The 17,513-nt window shown below is 44.0% G+C and overlaps 1 protein-coding gene and 1 long non-coding RNA gene across 4 annotated transcripts in view; one reads left to right on the top strand and one right to left on the bottom strand.

Moving 5' to 3' along the window:
• TMEM266 (transmembrane protein 266) overlaps positions 1-1,005 on the bottom strand; it is a 120,976-nt gene extending 119,971 nt beyond the window's left edge. For both annotated transcript variants that reach the window (XM_046010190.1, XM_046010192.1), the window contains exon 1: positions 942-1,005. The gene's annotated coding sequence lies outside the window, so the exon portion shown is untranslated. The remainder of the gene's footprint in view (positions 1-941) is intronic.
• On the top strand, positions 721-9,711 carry LOC123944827. 2 transcript variants are annotated; one of them, XR_006818851.1, is made up of 4 exons: positions 721-807; positions 4,389-4,450; positions 9,101-9,193; positions 9,621-9,711. It is a non-coding gene; the product is annotated as an uncharacterized LOC123944827 (long non-coding RNA). The 2 variants fall into 2 exon arrangements; XR_006818852.1 differs by having other exon boundaries at positions 9,096-9,193.
• Positions 9,712-17,513: the final 7,802 nt, after the last annotated feature.

Genomic DNA, 17,513 nt, shown 5'->3' with positions numbered 1-17,513 from the left:
TATTATACAAATAATGTAATTTATAACATATGGAACATCAAATCATGGATTAAATTTTAAAAGAAGAAGTGATAAGCAATATTAAAGAAGACAGGAAGGACCAGGATGGGCCTATTGCTATGTATTAGTGACTGAAACAGGGATTGGTGGGCTAGATTATGGAGGATTTCATGGGGTCTGACTTCCAACAGGTGGCAAGCTTTAGTCATCTTCAGATGCAAAACCCTAATGAGTTTGAGTATGCAAGTCTGGAGGATTCTGTTCAAGGCCTCCTCTCAGCAATCACGGAAACGATGTTCTGGGTTTAAGCGTCCTTGGCAAGTTAGCAAGCAGGGTACTGTGTGCACCTGTCCCCTGAAGGGGATTCTGGCCTGACACTGAAAGCCCACCATGCTTTCCTGACAGCCCATCCTGCCGCTGTAGCGCCTCCAGACAAATGAGGGAAGCCCACTAGTAAGTGCTGATCACCAAGCAAGCCACAAATGCCCAGGGTGTGGAATTTCCACCTCAGTACCATGCCTGAACACCGAAAATAGGCGCCACTCAACCCATACTGCAATGGGATTCCCCCCAGCAGCAATCCACTCCCCCCCCACACCCCAGATTGCATGTTTTATTAATAAATGCAAGATGGCACACGGAGGCAAAGAATGGGAGCTAAAGCATCTGCAGCTGGACCTCAACCAGAGCAGTTTGCAAAAATAAATAAGAAGCATGTGACAAGAAGCAGATTCCCCAGGCTGGAGCTGAAGCCCTGGATTCCTCCACGCACCCTCCTCTTGCTCCTTTCAGCGAGCCAGGATGAAGGTCAGTGGTAAGATCCCAGCCCTCCCGGACGCGCACCCTGCAAACCTTGACTGGCCCCCACCCGCGCCCTGGCCACAAGACCCCGGCACAGAGGCGGGGAAGCCCTGGCCACGGCCGGCTTCGAGGACACATACCTGGTGCCTGGGCTGGGGATTCGCTAGGCTCTGCATTGGCGCCGGTTGCAGCTCGCGCTCCCGGGGCTCCCCTGTCCGGTCCCCCCTCCCCCCGCCCCCTCGTGGCTCTGCCGCTCCCTGAGCTCCTCCGCCCACCGCGCTCGGGGGCGCGCGTGCGCGGCCTCGCTCCAGAGGCTCGCCGGTCGGCGCCTGCGCCCTTGCCTAACGCGGTTCACCCGCGAGTGCTTGCTGTGGCGGCTACTGAGCCGCGGCGCGGCTGTCTAGGAAACCGCGGCTTGGGCTGGTCCGACTGGCGGCGGGAGCCGGGCAGGGGGCGGAGGCTGCGCCGCCAGCAGGGCTCCAAGACAGCGCGCCCGCGTCATGGCGTGGGTGAAGGGGTCGCGCAGCGCTGTCAGGGGGCCCGCGTGTGCTCATGTAGAGAGGAGGTTTCACAAAGAGAAGGTGTGAGGTGGGGGCGGACGGGCGCCCCGGGGAAGCAACAAGTGCGGAGGCCCAGCGGGCCCCGCTAGGGTTTCCTACAGTTGCCGGCAAAGAAGCCTCCTCCGGCTTTGGTGCCGGGCTTTGCAGTTTGCAGAGCTCTTTGCCAGTTTTTCCTTAGGTAGGCACAGGGCATCCTTTGAGGCAGCGAATGGCAGGGAAACACTTCTCTCTGGCTCAGAGCTTGACAGAATCAGAGACCACTGACCCTTCGTGTGCTGTCTTGGGAGGAAAATGCCTCTCAGGACCTTCATTTGATAGATAGTCTCAGCCCAGGACCCCTGTAGGACAGTGTTTCTTCACCTTGCCCCCACCTTCCGTTATCGATCGGCCTCTTAGGAGAGCTTTTCAGACATTTTGGTCACGAATCACCGCCGCCCCTTCACCTCCTTCCCCTCCCACCGCCGTGAGGTTCAGATATCAGGGATAAACTGTATAGCTGTTTATGGACCTTAGTGTAGTTGTGCTTTATACGTGTAGTAAGATTTCTCCCCTTGGCGATGATATCAACCTCGTTGAAGTGTCTGTTATAGCACTATGTTTCTGGGTTAGCAGGTGGGGTCAGTGGAGTAGGTGAGGATTCTGGACGTACCCACAAATATTCTCTGCAGGTTAGAAGAGTCCTCACATACAACTCTAATGTCTGCAAGTACTGCCGTGAATAGTGGAACACGGTCACTAAGGCAGTTTCTGAACTCATAGCTTTTATTTTCAGTCTCCACCAGTTCATGCTGAAAATACAACCATGGGGTCCTGACATTTTTGTTAAGATATTTGAAAAGTTTGGAAACGCTCCTTTCTAGAACACTTAGTCCAGTGTAGCCTCTGGCTCTGCAGAGAAACTTGATTTCCAGTTCTCCTACCTCTTCTGAAAGTATTCTGTTTTTGCTTAGGCCCATTTGGCCTCCCAGGAATGTTTGTCATTCTTTTCTAAGATTTTATTTATTTATTTGTATTTACTTAATTTTTAAAAAAGATTTTACTTATTTATTTGACACAGAGAGAGCTAGGGAGAGAGAGAGAGAGAGAGACCAGGCACAAGTAGGGGGAATGGCAGGCTGGGGAGAAGCAGGCTCCCCACTGAGCAAGGAGCCTGATGTGAGGCTCTATCCCAGGACCTTGGGATAGTGACCCGAGCTGAAGGCAGCTGCGTAATGGAGTGAGTCACCCAGGTGCCCCAGGATCTTATTTATTTGACAGAGAGTGAGAGCATAGCAGAGAAAGCAAGCTCCCCACAGAGCCAGGGATGGGGGACTGGATGCCAGGGCCCTGGGGTCATGACTTGAGCTGGAAGGCAGATGCTTAAGGACTGAGCCACCCAGGAGCCCCTGTTTGTCATTCTTGCCTCCTTCTCCCCTTCTGCTTTTCTAGCTAAAAGGTGAAAATTGTGGAATTGAAAAACTTCCAAACCTAAGTAATGGAATTGCCCCAGAGCCTGGATCATACTTTTCTGAGACCGAGAAATATCTTAGGTAGGGCATGCGTATCTAATTTGACAAGCTGGGAATAGGTTAACTTTCTTCAGGTCATCCTTCAGATTTCAGTGCTTCCTTATGCTAATGGTAGAATTTTAGAGGGAGAAAAGCCCTTGGAAGTGATCTTTGTAGAAGCTACGTGGGTTGCCAGAAGATTTTTCTTTAACATTTCCAGAAGGAAGAAATGTGGACTGGAAGGGAAAAGGTGATTGGATGGGTCAAGAAAATTTGGGAGTATGGATGACATGGGTGTTTGGGGGGAGTATAGTTTTCTGACAAGTGTTGGCAGCATTTCAGTTATACTTGAAAAAAGCGGGGTGCCTGGGTGGTGGCTCAGTCAGTTAAGTGTCTCCCTTTTAAGAGACTCCCTTTAGAGTCTCACATTGGACTCCCTGCTCTGCAGAGAGCCTGCTTCTCCCTCTCCCTCTGCCTACTTGAACTCTCTCTCTGTCAAATAAATAAAATATTACTTTTTAAAAAAGTATAAAAACAAAAACAAAAAGCCTTGGCAAAGTTGGATCACACTGTTATCCACTGCCTTTTACCCCACTTAGAGAACTCTAAAGTGTTGATAACACAATTGAAAAGCACCCAGTTCCAATGCTAGTTGAAACTACAGATGAACTGGAAGATCACTATGGTTTACCTGGAGTCTTTGTAGTCCAATACCATTTTTGGCTCCATGAGCAATGCTACTTAAGGGGAACTTTTTTGTCTACAATGGCTGCCATGAAGACAGCCAGTGAGAGAAAAAAAATATGTAGAAATTATGTGGAACATCTTTTACCTGTATCTTCTAAGTGTAAAGCCCCAACCCCCTTTTTTGGTAGTCTGAGTTCACCTAAAATGTACATGTGACCATTTTATGTGGTGAAGTTTAAAAAAAAAAAACAAAAACCCCAAACATGTATAATTTGCATCTCTATGCTGCCCCCTGGTGGTATTCTACTTCACAGCACATACTCAAAATTAAATTTAAATTAGGTAAATTTAGGGTATTGAAAACAGAGGTAGATAGACAGGGTGGCATTCAACTTTCTCCAAATGGGTCCTGCTCTTGTTTTCAAACACCCCTGACACCCAGCGGAGGACCAGCCCTTGAGGCTGATCAGTTTAGAGGAACTGTGAAGAGCTCTGACAGGCCTCTAGCTTGTTCTTAAACTTGCCTGTAAGAATCACTTGGGGACTTTTGTTTAAAATAAGATTCTGGAGCCTTACCTCAAGCAAATTAAAATTGAATCTATAGGAGAGTGGCATGTGATTTTTATTTTTAACTGCCCCAGGATTCTTATCAATAGGAGAGTTTGGGGAATACTGGAGTTATAAACAGAGCAGGTACTATTTCTGAAGACCAGGTGACTAACCAGAGGGAATTTTGTGGGTGAGGGAGTTCCATGCAATAGGAAAATTGCTATTCCACAGCAACAGAAAAAATATAAAGCAGGAGTGGAGGAAATTAACTGGGTTTAAGCTTTCTATGTCACTTTCTTGCCAGATACACTTGCTCCTAATGTGGCTGTCCTTGGCATCATATCCCATTCCAAAACATCTTTTGAGGTAAGTCAGATTTTTTTTAAGTGAACGCTCCACCCAATGTGGGATTTGAACTCATAACCCCAAGATCAAGAGTCGTATGCTCTAACAACTGAGCCAGCCAGGCATCCCAGTTTTTCTTTAAGTTAAAAACACTGTCTTTTCAAGAGTACCAGAATCACATAATCAGAAAATTTGTGCATGTGTGTAGCTAAAAGATTATGAGAGGGCAGATTCGAGATTATGTGGATCTTGTGAATGTCTGAAAAAGATTGATATCAGAGTTAAAATTTGTTCTCTTGAGGTTGTTGCAATAGAACATATGAATCTGACACCCACATGATTTGTGAAATTTAATAGCAAGACATCTTAAATTGTTAATGTTTATGTATCTGTTAATATTTTAAAAACTTTTCTAAGTGTTGATTTAGAATACAACCTTATTTGCTCTGAACACACAGGGAGAAGGCCAATCTGAGTTAGTGAGAATCCTGAAAAATGGAATATGCATGACTTAGTGTCTTACTTGTTTAAACATTTACATATATACACACGGTAAGTGCTAACAAAACAGCTTTTAAAAAAACCTGCTGAGGAGCACCTGGATGGCTCATTGGTTGAGTGGCCGACTCTTGATTTCAGCTCAGGTCATGATCTCAGGGTCGTGGGATTAAGTCCTGTGTCAGGCTCAGCAGTTTGGTGGTCCTTCTCCCTCTACTTCTCCCCACTCTGGAGCTCATGCTCTCTCTCTCTCTCTCTAAAATGAATAAATAAAATCTTTTTTAAAATCCTGCTGAAATGGCTTTAATGAATAAATATGATTGACTTTAAGTTAGTCAAGTTCATGTGCATACAGTCTGGGTATATGGGTAAAACACAAAGCATTCTACCATGTACTCAGTAGGTCCTCAGTTAATATTCATGTTAAAAAGTTTTTCTCTAAGTAGGTTAAATATACTTAAGGCAACAAACCCATCTTTACAGATGGTACTTCAATGACAGATTTCACTCTGAACAGTGAAATACCAAGAATGGGACAATAAGAACATCATTGAGTGTAGGCAATAATAATTCTCATTGTCCCTAAAAAATTTAAATGATAATAAACCCACTCAAAGTCTCTGTGCTTTTTATTACTGGTAGCTTTTTTTTTTTTAAAGATTTTATTTATTTATTTGATAGAGACACAGCAAGAGAGGGAACATAAACAGGGGAGTGGGAGATGGAGAAGCAGGCTTCCTGCTGAGCAGGGAACCCAATGTGGGGCTTGATCCCAGGACCCTGGGATCATGACCTGAGCTGAAGGCAAATGCCCAACAATGGAGCCACCCAGATGCCCCATATTACTGGTAGTTTTTTTGTATCAGAAATTCCAAGCGGCATTGGTGATTAAAAAAAAAATCTGTCTAAGTTCTAAACAATTTCTGTAGTTATTGTTAAGTTTTAATAATGTATATGTAACCTTAAATTAGCACATTTTAATTATCACTTAATAAATATATTCTGCATGGAAGTTAATTCAGAGAACTCCCAATTATATAGTTGGCCTTCAGTAAACATAGACTCTCAATATGGGTATTTTCCCAAGTAAATTTGTAAAAATTCAGGATAATTCAGAGCTTTGGGCATAGTTCATGTCCTCCTTTGGTCCATTTCCCTCACTTAAATAATTCTTTATTATTAATAAATAGTGGTAGCATCATGCTTGTAAGGATGAAGAAACACAACCTGATTACTTCAGTGTTATTATTGTATGTGACCTTAAAACTCTTAAGAGTTTACATTTCTGTGAAAAATTTAAGAGTGAGACAAAGTGCAAACTTTGAGGTGTATTTTTTCTGGTTGGTAAGTACAAATTTTAGTTCATTTGTGAAATTATTCTTTTAAAGAACTGAATCAAGTATTTTTAACTTTGAAATTTATTCTTTTTGTAAATATTTGCTTCAAAACTGAAGAACAAATCAAGAGAATAGGAGGTGTATTGTTTTTATTTACCACTTCAACAGACCAATATGTAGGTTTAAGTTTTTCCTTTCTTCAAAAATGTTAATCCCACTACTCTTTTTTTTTGGTACTATAATATTTATTTTATATTGGCATATAGATGGAGTTGAATAAAAGAATTTTCACAATCTGGGGACGCCTGGGTGGCTTAGTTGGCTAAGCGTCTAACTCTTGATTTTGGCTTAGGTCATGACCTCAGAGTTGTGAGATCCAGCCTGGAGTTGGTCTCCACATTCAGCGTGGACTCCCCCTGACATTCCCTCCCTCCGCCCCTCCTCCCGCTCGAGCTTGCTCGTTCACTCTTGCTCTCAAAAAAATAAAATCTAAAGAGAAAAAAGAATTTTCACAATCTTTCTATACTGGCTATTATTATTTGTTTCCTTTCATGATCATTACTTGAAATTTTGTCACATGGGGAAGGGGCATTAAAAATGTTACCCCTCTCTGTGTCATATTCTGAATATACCACTGGGCTAAAATGTTCACAAAGTGAATGGTATTTAAATTAAGTGAGCTTTACTGTAAGCTTAATATTTAGAATTTTACTTGTCCTTCGTGAGGAAACTGTACTTTTGGCTACATAATTCATATACTAAATGCAATAGCATTGAATATATCTATATCTATATCTATATACACATACATACTATTTTTAAACATGAAAATGATCCAATATTCAAATTCTAGTAAAATTGGGCTATTTTAAAAATTAGCAAGCACATGTCTATGGAATCCTAGGAGTTGCTGACATTTATTAAATGTTATGTCTCAGATACCATTCTGTGTGCTTTATATGTATTAATTTTGTATGAACAACCCTAATGGGAAGGTAGAGTTACCTCATTTTATAGACAAAGAACTGAGACACAAAGGGATTAAGTAACTTGTTCAAGATCACACAGCTAATAAGTGGAAGAATGAGGATTTACTCTGATTCAGAGAGCACAGTTTCAATCCCAGTGTCTCAATGAGTCACATATATACACCAACTGTGCCTCCGTGAGTTTGAGAAATCATTTTGCAGTGAGAAAAGCATGTTGGATTTTAGAGTTCCATCATTAATTTATTCTGTAACTTTGAATAAGGCAATTAGGTGAATGTCCCTTATTTAGAGAGAATTGAACTTACTCCATCTAGAAGTTCTCTGAATTTCTTTCTAGTTACAAATTTTGATGATTCTAGGATTATTTTTTATGTAAAGAAGAAAATTTGATTTTTCATTTATCTAATAGACTAAAATGAACTAGAAAAATAAAGAACTATCATGGTTGAATTTAAGGTAGATAAATTTCGTGCTCGCTTCGGCAGCACATATACTAAAAAAAAAAAAAAGGTAGATAAATTTCTGATGTTTTGCAGTTACAAAATTATACTACTATTTAACCTTTTATATTCATTATTTCTTTGACTACAGAAAGACCATAAACGTCTTTGGGATTGATTGCACATTACAAAAATTGGCTTGATATAAAAACTATTACTCATATATGCTACTTTTATATAATTTAGGTGTTGTGAGCCACTGCCTTGACCTTCTCAGTGCCATGGAAGGTAAAGCTCTTTGGGGGAAATGAACTATTAAAGGGGAAGATAGGTCATAGTGTATACCACTTTTCCTCCTTTCTCACGACTGTTATCACCTTATTAAAATGACAGTGCTTATTAACTCTGTATCCACAATATTTTTTCTTAGTAGACACATAATATAAAAAGTAACCTTTAAAAATATATTATGTATTTGAGAGAAAGAGAGATATGTGAGGGAGCTGAGGAAGAGGGGAAGGACTCCCCAGTGGGTATGGAGCCTGAGGTGCCAGGATCCTGAGATCATGAGCCAAGACCAAGAGTCCAATGTTGAACCAACTACGTCACCCAGGTGCCCCACAAAGAAACTTTTTAAAAAGAGATTTTTTATTCATTTGAGAGCAAGTAAGAACAGTAGCAGGGGAGCAGGGGGGCAAGTCAGAGGGAGAGGGAGAAGCAGACTTCCTGCTGAGCAGGTGCCCCACTGGGGGCTCCACCCCAGGACCCCAGGATCATGACCTGAGCTGCAGGCAAACTGAGCCACTCCAGTGCCCCAAAATAACTTTTATAAAAAAGAAATATAATTCCTTGCCACCCATCCAAACTCCCTGCTTTAAAGGGCATTCTCTTCCTCCACTCAGGACTCTCTCTCTCTCTCTCTTTTTTTTCATTTTTCAGGGAGGGAGGGAGAGGGAGAGCATGTGAGTGTAGGGAGTTGGCAGAGGGATTATCAGACTCTGTACTGAGCATGAGCCCCTCATAGGACTCAGTTCTACAACCCAGAGATGATGACCGGGGCTGAATTCAAGAGTGAGATGCTTAACCAACTGAGCCACCTAGGCAACCCAGTACTCTTTTAATAAAATTCCATTTCCCTCTTAATCCAACTTTTAGCCCTGTATTTAACAATAAGTAGTTTTCCTGGAGGAAAAAAAAAAGTTGGTGGGGGGGGGAATTAAATATATTAACTAAGTAAGATTTCTGCTGCTTATGACGTCCTCAGGAGTATCACCAAGTAAAAGAAAACTCTCATATGAAATTTGTAAACATTCTTCTTTCCTTCTCTTCATGTGCTCCTAAAATTGTTATGTAAACTATTTTCCATTTTATTTTTTGTTATGGCTGCCATGATTTCTATCAGAGCAGAGGAAATAGACGTGTACTATAAAGTGAGAGACAGTTTCTTCTCTACTCTGCAATCTAGTAGAAAAAAAAAACTTTTACGCAGTGACAAATCAGGTAAGTGTTAATTCATTCTTTCTACTGTTTTGGTGCATACATGTAGCTGTAATTTGTCAACTATAACCATAGATCATGGGTTTAATTTAAGAGACAATAAGGTAGACTCCACAGTATATAAAGTTCTGTGAGTATTAATTTATAGAAGCTTGGTACTCAATTCTAATATTTGAGAAGTCAGTAGAACCATAAAAACATTAAAAATAACAAAGTTCTATAAACTGGTTAAATTTAAGTTTGGTCTTCATGATTTAAAAACAATATGAATAAGGCTAATGAAGGTTAAAGTTTTGGAAACTAGTCGGAGACTGGAAAATAGTCCGAGTTGTTGAGCTTGGAAAAGCAAAGGGTAAGGGGTGATAATACTTTTCAAGTAGGTAAGTTATTGTCATACTAAGAATGCTGCCTGTCCTTTTCCTATATCCAGAGGAGAAATGCAGCAGGATGATTTTACATTAGAAAAATCAAAGATTTTCAAAACTACAATGAGATACCACCTCACACCAGTCAGAATGGCAAAGATTTAACAAGGTAGGAAACAACAAATGTTGGAGAGGATGGGGAGAAAGGGGAACTCTCTTAAACTGTTGGTGGGAATGCAAACTGGTACAGCTACTCTGGAAAACAGTATGGAGGTTCCTCCAGAAGTTAAAAATAGAGCTACTCTGTGACCCAGCAACTGTGCTGGTTATTTACCCCAAAAACATCAATGTAGTGATCCAAAGGGGCACCTGTAACAAAACATTTATAGTAACAATGTCTACAATAGCCAAACTGTGGAAAGAGCCAAGATGTCCATCGACAGGTAAATGGATAAAGATGTGGTTTGTGTACAGACACACACACACACACAATGGAATATTACTCAGCCATCATAAAAGATGACTATTTATCATTTACATCAACATGGATAGGACAGGAGGGCATGGGGTGCCTCAGTGGCTCAGTCATTAAGCCTCTGCCTTCAGCTCAGGTCATGTTCTCAGGGTCCTGGGATTGAGCCCTGCATCAAGCTCCCTGCTCATTGGGAAGCCTGCTTCTTCCTCTCCCACTCCCCCTGCTTATGTTCCTTCTCTCACTGTGTGTCGCTCTGTTAAATAAATAAAATTGTTTTAAAATTTTAATAAAAAAAAGAACTGGAGGGCATTATACTGAGCAAAGTAAGTCAGTCAGAGAAAGATGATTATACAGTTTCACTCATGTGGAATATAAGAAACAGCACAGAGGATCATAGGTGAATGTAGGGAAAACTGAATGGGAAGTCATCAAAGAGGGAGAAAAACAGGACCAAGAAAGGGCACACATATGTGAAAAATCACCAGGCTGACTGACCTTTTATTTCAAGAAAAGTTTTCCTAGGACAGTGTTCAGAGCCTTAAATCTGGATGTTGATTGTAGAGTGTCTGGTCTTCAAGGATACAGGACACCTCTAGGAAGACCAGGGTGCCAGGGACAACACTAAAGGACAGTAAGTTTGGGAAGCAATGATTTTTAACTTCTTTACATCTCTGTGTAGAGCAGTAGAATTTTGTAGGAGACCTGCATAATTCAAGACTATTCTTGGCAGTAAAGAATGGAAAGTTTGCTATTGCCATGTGGCAGTAGCTTAAAAGAGTTCTTTAAATCACTCACCAGCCAGCTTCAAAACCATGACTCTTGATGAATTATTAATTTGGGGAATTTGTGTTATTTTTTATTTTACATATAAAAATGAATCTTTATTATCCATTCATTTCCTATTTGCATAAAATGTAACCCTAAAAGGAAAACCAGTTAGGTTTTCCAGTTAAGAGTAAGGCTAGCTAACATTTGTTGAGGACTTCTTATTGCCAGGTGCTTTATGTGTATAGATTCACTTTCTATTCAGACAACTCTTTGAAGTAGGCACTATTATTCTGTCCCAAGCTCTCTTGTATAGGTGAGGAAACTGGATGCAAAGATTTTTTATCCAATGTCACACACTTATTCTGTGGTGGAACTTTCCAGTGTGGAACAGGGATTTGCATTCCATCTTTCTGGCTCCAGAGGCCAAGCTTTTACCCGCCCCCCCCATACTATGTATACCTTTTTATATATAAAATATATAAAATTTTTATATATAAAAATTGTGAGTTCTGGGTTGCTTGTAAACTATTATTCTTGATCCGTTGGTGACTTGAGTATATTGATAGGTGGCACAGTTTCAGTCAAAAAAGTGGCTTTTGTGCACTGCTCCTTAGATTGAAAATTGACATATTGCTTCTCTATGTCTTAGACAAATTCATGCCGATATACTTAGCGATGTGAAGGGCTCTTGCCTTGGTTAGGCCAGTTGCTGTAATGCAAAAGACTACATTGAGTGGTATAACCTTAGTTAGTGAATTAACCAGGATTTGACTCAGTTTTGTGGTCTTAGAAACCTGGTCTGGTCATTAAGTGTCCCAGAGAGGATTAAATAAATCTAACAATCTCATCAGACAAATATGTAAAGCCAGAATGTAAGTTTATTAATTTACAATGAGATAAAACTGTCACATAAACCAGTCATACCAGGAGGATCAATGTATTTTCTTTCAGGTTGTAGACCTAGATGGGAAATCAATTATAATTAAGAGGTTTCTTGGTGAACAACAGGCAACATAAATATCTCGTGGTTTATTCTTTCCCCACACTATTTGTCTATTTCAGAAATTCCTCAAGGATATCATCAATGATAGCTGGAATTGGCATGTACTGGCAGTTCTTAACTTATAAATAGCCTCCATCCCTGTCCCCCCCACCCCCACGAGGGGCTCTGTTGCCATAGAAACTGTTGTTAATAAACATGGGTATTTAGAGAATCTGTGGGTTCAGAAATGAAGGAAGAGAAAGTCTGTGAAAAGCAGGAGTTGCTAAAGGCGCTAATTCCAGGGATGGAACTCCTAGGTAGGATGAGTAGGGATCTCTTGACCTAAAATGTACTTTTGTAGCACTGCCTGAGGGGCTTTTCCTCCTTCTGTTATATTGCCTGAAATTTCACCAAATAGAGATTGGTTTCTACATGTCAAATGTTCTCTTATATCTATAAATATCTATGTGTGGCAGTTATTCTTAGTGACCTTACTACTACTCATTCCCTGTTGCTCACTGTAACTTTCTTAGGGGCCATGTTGTAACCAGCCTTAAGCAAAAAACCTTGGTTAAAGCCAGTCATGACAATCCCATTCCATTTTGCCAATGATCCTGAAGACAAGTCTATTGACTTTAGGGAAGGCTTTTTTGTTTTCTTGATAAAGGGACCATAAGTGGTTGGTGTAGGGGCGGGTCAGGCCAGCTAGATGGAGATGGCCAATCAGTGGGGCATGCATATATTTACTGAGGTGAGTTGCAATCCCATTGGCCACCTGTGTGTGGGCCGGGCTCAATACCACCTCTATAAAGGCTGGTCTGTGAGGTTGGGGGGGGGGGGTAGCAGGAGGAGTTAGAGTCACCGGTAGCAGGAGCCATTAGAGTAGCCATTAGGGGAGCCATTGGGAGCTGTTAGGGTAGTGGTAGGAGTGGTAGTGTCGGGGTTGTGGAGAGTGACAGTGCCCTTTTCGTCATCGGGAGCATCTGGAGTGGCATTGCTGGGATCCTCACCGCCCCAAGCAGCGGCGCCGCCGGGAGCGGCCTCGTCAGGAGCGGCCTCATCCCGGGGAGCACCCTCGCTGCCCTGAGCAGCGGCGCCGCCAGGAGCAGCCTCGTCAGGAGCCGGCGGCGCGGCCTCGTCAGGAGCAACCTTGTTGGCAGCGATGCCACTGCTCGCGCTGTCACGAGTCTGGGGAGCTCCCTCACCGCCCAACATTGGGCACCGCCGGGAGCGGCCTCGTTGGCAGCGGCCTCGTCGTGAGCGGCCTTGTCAGGAGCGGCCTCGTCCTGGGGAGTGGCCTGTGGTACAGTGAGGGTGAGGCAGGGAGCCTCCAGGAGGGACCCCAGGGCAAGGAGGCGGTGGCCCCCAGCAAGGCTCAGGCACCTACTGGTCAGTTTGATTTCTAATGCATGGGGCTCAGGCACCTACTGGTCAGTTTGGTTTCTGATGCATGGTGCAAAATAAAGCTTTGCTTGATTTTCACTTTCTGTCAGTCTCGTTCCTTTGATCATGGACCCTAACACTGGGGGCTCGTCTGGGATCAAATGACGAGACCTGAGCCAGCATCAGAATTTCTGGAAAAAAGCCTCTATTGAGATCTTGTCTGTCTGTCTGGTTGTGGAGCTCCAGGGTATAGCCCACTGGGGAGAAGCTGGACGTGGCCATGCTCCCCAGGGCTGGGCTGGATGCGGGGATGCCCCATCCCTCTGCTGGTAGATCAACAGGGGGTTCAAGTCCCCCTGGGCGGTCAGGGAGTTTGAGTCCCCCTAGACGTACGAGGGGTTCGAGTCCCCCTAGACAGTTGGGGGGTTTGAGTCCCCCTAGGCGGTCGGGCGGTTCGAGTTCTCCTAGACGTATGGGGGTTCAAGTCCCCCTAGAAGGTCAGGGGGTTCAAGTCTCCCTAGACGTACGGGGCGTAAAGAAAGCCCCCGCCAGTGGCAGGTTCTGGGTAAGAATCATTGGGCCTGCAGTTGTCTTTGCCTCGTTCTTTTGTGGTTTGTTGTGTGGTTTGTTGTGTTTGCAGGGGACCAAGAAAGTCCCCACCAGCAGCAGGCTCTGGATGGGGATCGCTGGGCCTGTGGTTGTCTCTGCCTTGTTTTTTTATTGTCTGTTGTGTTGTTTGTTGTATTTGGAGAAATGGGACAAGCAGGGAGTAAAGGACCTGTGACACCCCTAGGTCTTGTTCTCGAACATTTCAAGGATTTCCAAGGTAAAGCCATTCAGTGAGGTGACAAGGTTTACCCGGGAAAACTAGAAATACTCTGTCAATTAGAGTGACCCACTTTCTCCACAGGGTGGCCGCTGGAAGGAACATTTGCCTTGGCTCAGATCTATTCTACCCTGAGTGAGGTCTTCGATCTACATCGAGACCAAATACCATACATTGTGGCCTGGCAATATCTGATAGAAGAGCCACCATCATGGCTCAAGTCCCACCATCCCCCTGCTAATGAAACCATCTCTCTCCCTCTAAGGCAGGTCAGAGCACCAAAACCAGAACAGACAGATGAGGGGGAGTCAGGGAAGAAGACCATCCTACCTACATCAGATGTGGAGGATGTGGAATTTCCCCCCCTTTATCTGTCCCCTAAATCTGACTCTTGGTCCTGAGACACCTTTACCAGTCCATCTCATACGCAGTCGGGGTCTACCTATGGGACCACCAAGCAGAGAGACCACCCTGATCCTTTCCCTTCCTCTATCCCCCTCATCCTCCCTTTACCTCTCCAGTACTGTCTGCGCCAATGCTGCCTCTCCTTGAGGTTGCTCTACTGAATGGGAGAGGGCGCCCCCACCTAGGCTATTCCCTTTCTCCTCTTCCGACATCTATAACTGGAAGATCCAATACAAATCCTTTTCTGTCTACCCTCAGGATTTAATTAATCTCTTAGAGACTGTTTTTCTTACCCACTAACTTACCTGGGTGGATATTCAACAGCTCCTTATGGCTCTCTTTAACGCGGAAGGGAGGGATCACATCATGCAAGAAACCCATAAGGTGATAAGCGAGAGACTTGGCAGGGACCTCGATCCCCACTGAATGGAAGACTATTGCCCAGGGGAACCCCCTGACTGGGATCCAAATTACGATGAAGGTAAGGAGAGCTTACATTACTACCGCCGGGCTCTACTGGGAGGCCTCTGTGCAGCTGCAAGGAGATCCATAAATTTATCCAAAATTAGTATGGTGACTCAAGGTAAGAATGAGTCTCCAGGAGCTTTCCGAGAAAGGCTAATTGAAGCCTATAAAATGTATAGCCCAATCAACCCTGAAGCACCTGAAAATCAGAGGGCAATGAATCTTGCATTTGTTAGTCAGTCAGCCCCAGATATAAGGAGGAAACTTCAGAAAATTGAAGGATTTGAAGGGAAGAATCTGACTGAGTTAGTGGGAATAGCAGAAAAGGTGTTTAACAACAGGGATGCACAAGAGGATGAAAAACAGACAAAAAAACTGGTTAAGGTTTTGACATTACATGAGGCGGGGGGGAAACAGGTTTGGGATAGTAAATGGAAGGAAAAGCCTAAGCACAGAGAAGGCAGGTGAGAAGACTTAGATTCAGATCAGTGAGCTTACTGTAAATGAAAAGGACATTGGGCCAGGGAGTGCCCCAAAAGGAAGACAGCAATGCTCACCACCAGAGACTGAAGGGGCCATGGTTTGGAGCCCCTCCCCGAACCTCGGGTAAAAATTGAAGTGGAGGGGAAATCAGTTGATTTTTTGGTGGACACGGGAGCCCAATTTTATTTTCTTTCTTTTTTTTTCTTTATTTGACAGACAGAGATCATAAGTAGTCAGAGAGGCAGGCAGAGAGAGAGGAAGGGAGGGAGACTCACTGCCGAGCAGAGAGCCCAATGCGGGGCTCGATCCTACGACCCTGAGATCATGACCTGAGCTGAAGGCAGAGGCTTAACCCACTGAGCCACCCAGGCGCCCCCCAATTTTCATCATTACTTAAACCTATGGGAAAACTATCTGGAGAAGAAGTCTGGGTACAAGGAGCAAATGGCACAGAGAGACATAAATGGACAACGGAAAGGACTTTAAATTTGGCCTCAGGAGTAGTTAAACATCGATTTTTGGTTCTCCCTAATGCCCCATATAACTTGATGGGAAGAGATCTCCATAAGTTAAGAGCTGGCATTCAGTTCTAGGAAGGAGACATGACTGAACCTTGAGACAACCCACTGTATAGGTGTTTATGGCAGCAGTAGATGAATACCTCCTTTATGAGCCGGTCTCAAATCCAGAGGAGACAAAGTAGGGGAGCCTTCTCCAAATCCTATAAGTCGAGTTTCCTGAGGTCTGGGCAGAAGGGAAGCCCCCTGGCTTGGCCAAGGAACAACCTCCAGTGGTGGTACAATTAAAGGCAATGGCTATGGCTATTCATGTTTGGCAGTACCCCCTTCCCCGGGAAGCAAAGGAAGGGATCAGAAAACACATTAACCACCCCTGAGGAGATGGGATCCTAGTTCCTTGCAAATCTCCATGGAACACACCTTTGCTGACCATCAAAAAGGCTGAGACTGGGGAGTACTGACCTGTTCAGGACTTGCAGGAAGTTAATAAATGGGTTGAAGATATCCACATGACAGTGTATAACCCCTATACCCTACTCCCCCTCCTGGGCCCCAAAATAACTGTGTATACCATCTTAGATCTCAAGGATGCATTTTTCTGCATATCTTTAACAAGGGAATCTTAGCCCCTTTTTGCTTTTGAGTGGTCCGACCCCCAGAAAGTGTTCCAAGGCCTATTTACCTGGACAAGACTTCCCCAAGGGTTCAAGAATTCACCCACCATTTTTGAAGAGGCCCTACACGAGGATTTGCATGAGTACAGAACCTCCAACCTGGGAGTCACTCTGTTACAATATGATGATGACTTGCTAGTAGCTGCTGAGGACTATGAGTTATGTTTGCAGGGGATGAGAACTCTCTTATAGACTCTGCAGGAAAAAGAGTATCAGGTGTCAGCAAAGAAAGCACAGCTATGTCAGAGTCATGCCACTTATCTAGGCTTTGACCTTCATGAGGGAATGCGTTCACTGTCTGAGTCCAGGAAACAGGTGATCACCCGATACCCCCACCCCACCATGTCCTGACAGGTGAGGGTGTTTCTTGGGACAGTGGGCTACTGTAGGCTGTGGATACTGCAGTTTGCAGAGACTGCCCAAACTCTCTACGAACTGGCGAAAGGGGGGCTCACCATAATAGAGTGGACAGCTGAGGCTGAAGGAGCATTTAGGGAATTACAAACAGCCTTACTGTGTGCCCCAGCATTGGCCATCCCAGATGTTACCAAGCTCTTCCATTTGTATGTGGGTGAAAAAGCAGGGGTGGCCAAAGGAGTTTTAACTCAGACCCTGGGGCCTTGGCAAAGGCCAGTAGCCTATCTTAGCAAGAAACTAGATCCAGTAGCAGCTGGGTTCCCCCCTTGCCTCCACATAATTACTGCCACGGCCCTCCTGGTCAAGGATACAAGTAAATTGACTTTGGGTCAAAATCTCATCATAACCACCACACACGCTATCAAGGGCCTTCTCTGGACTCCACCAAGCCAATGGATGACAAATGCCCAAGTGACGGGGTATCAGGCCCTCCTCCTCAATGAACCAAGAGTGACCTTCTGGCCCCTCGCGGTGCTAAATCCAGCCATGCTGCTGCCAAAGGAGCTGGCTGACCCCCCACATGACTGTGGGGGAGGTCCTAACCTAGGTTGCAGGAATAAGG

This window comes from Meles meles, chromosome 6 (genome assembly GCF_922984935.1).
Source record: "Meles meles chromosome 6, mMelMel3.1 paternal haplotype, whole genome shotgun sequence".
Classification (NCBI taxonomy): Eukaryota; Metazoa; Chordata; class Mammalia; order Carnivora; family Mustelidae; genus Meles; species Meles meles.
This window is presented reverse-complemented; position numbering and strand designations above follow the sequence as displayed.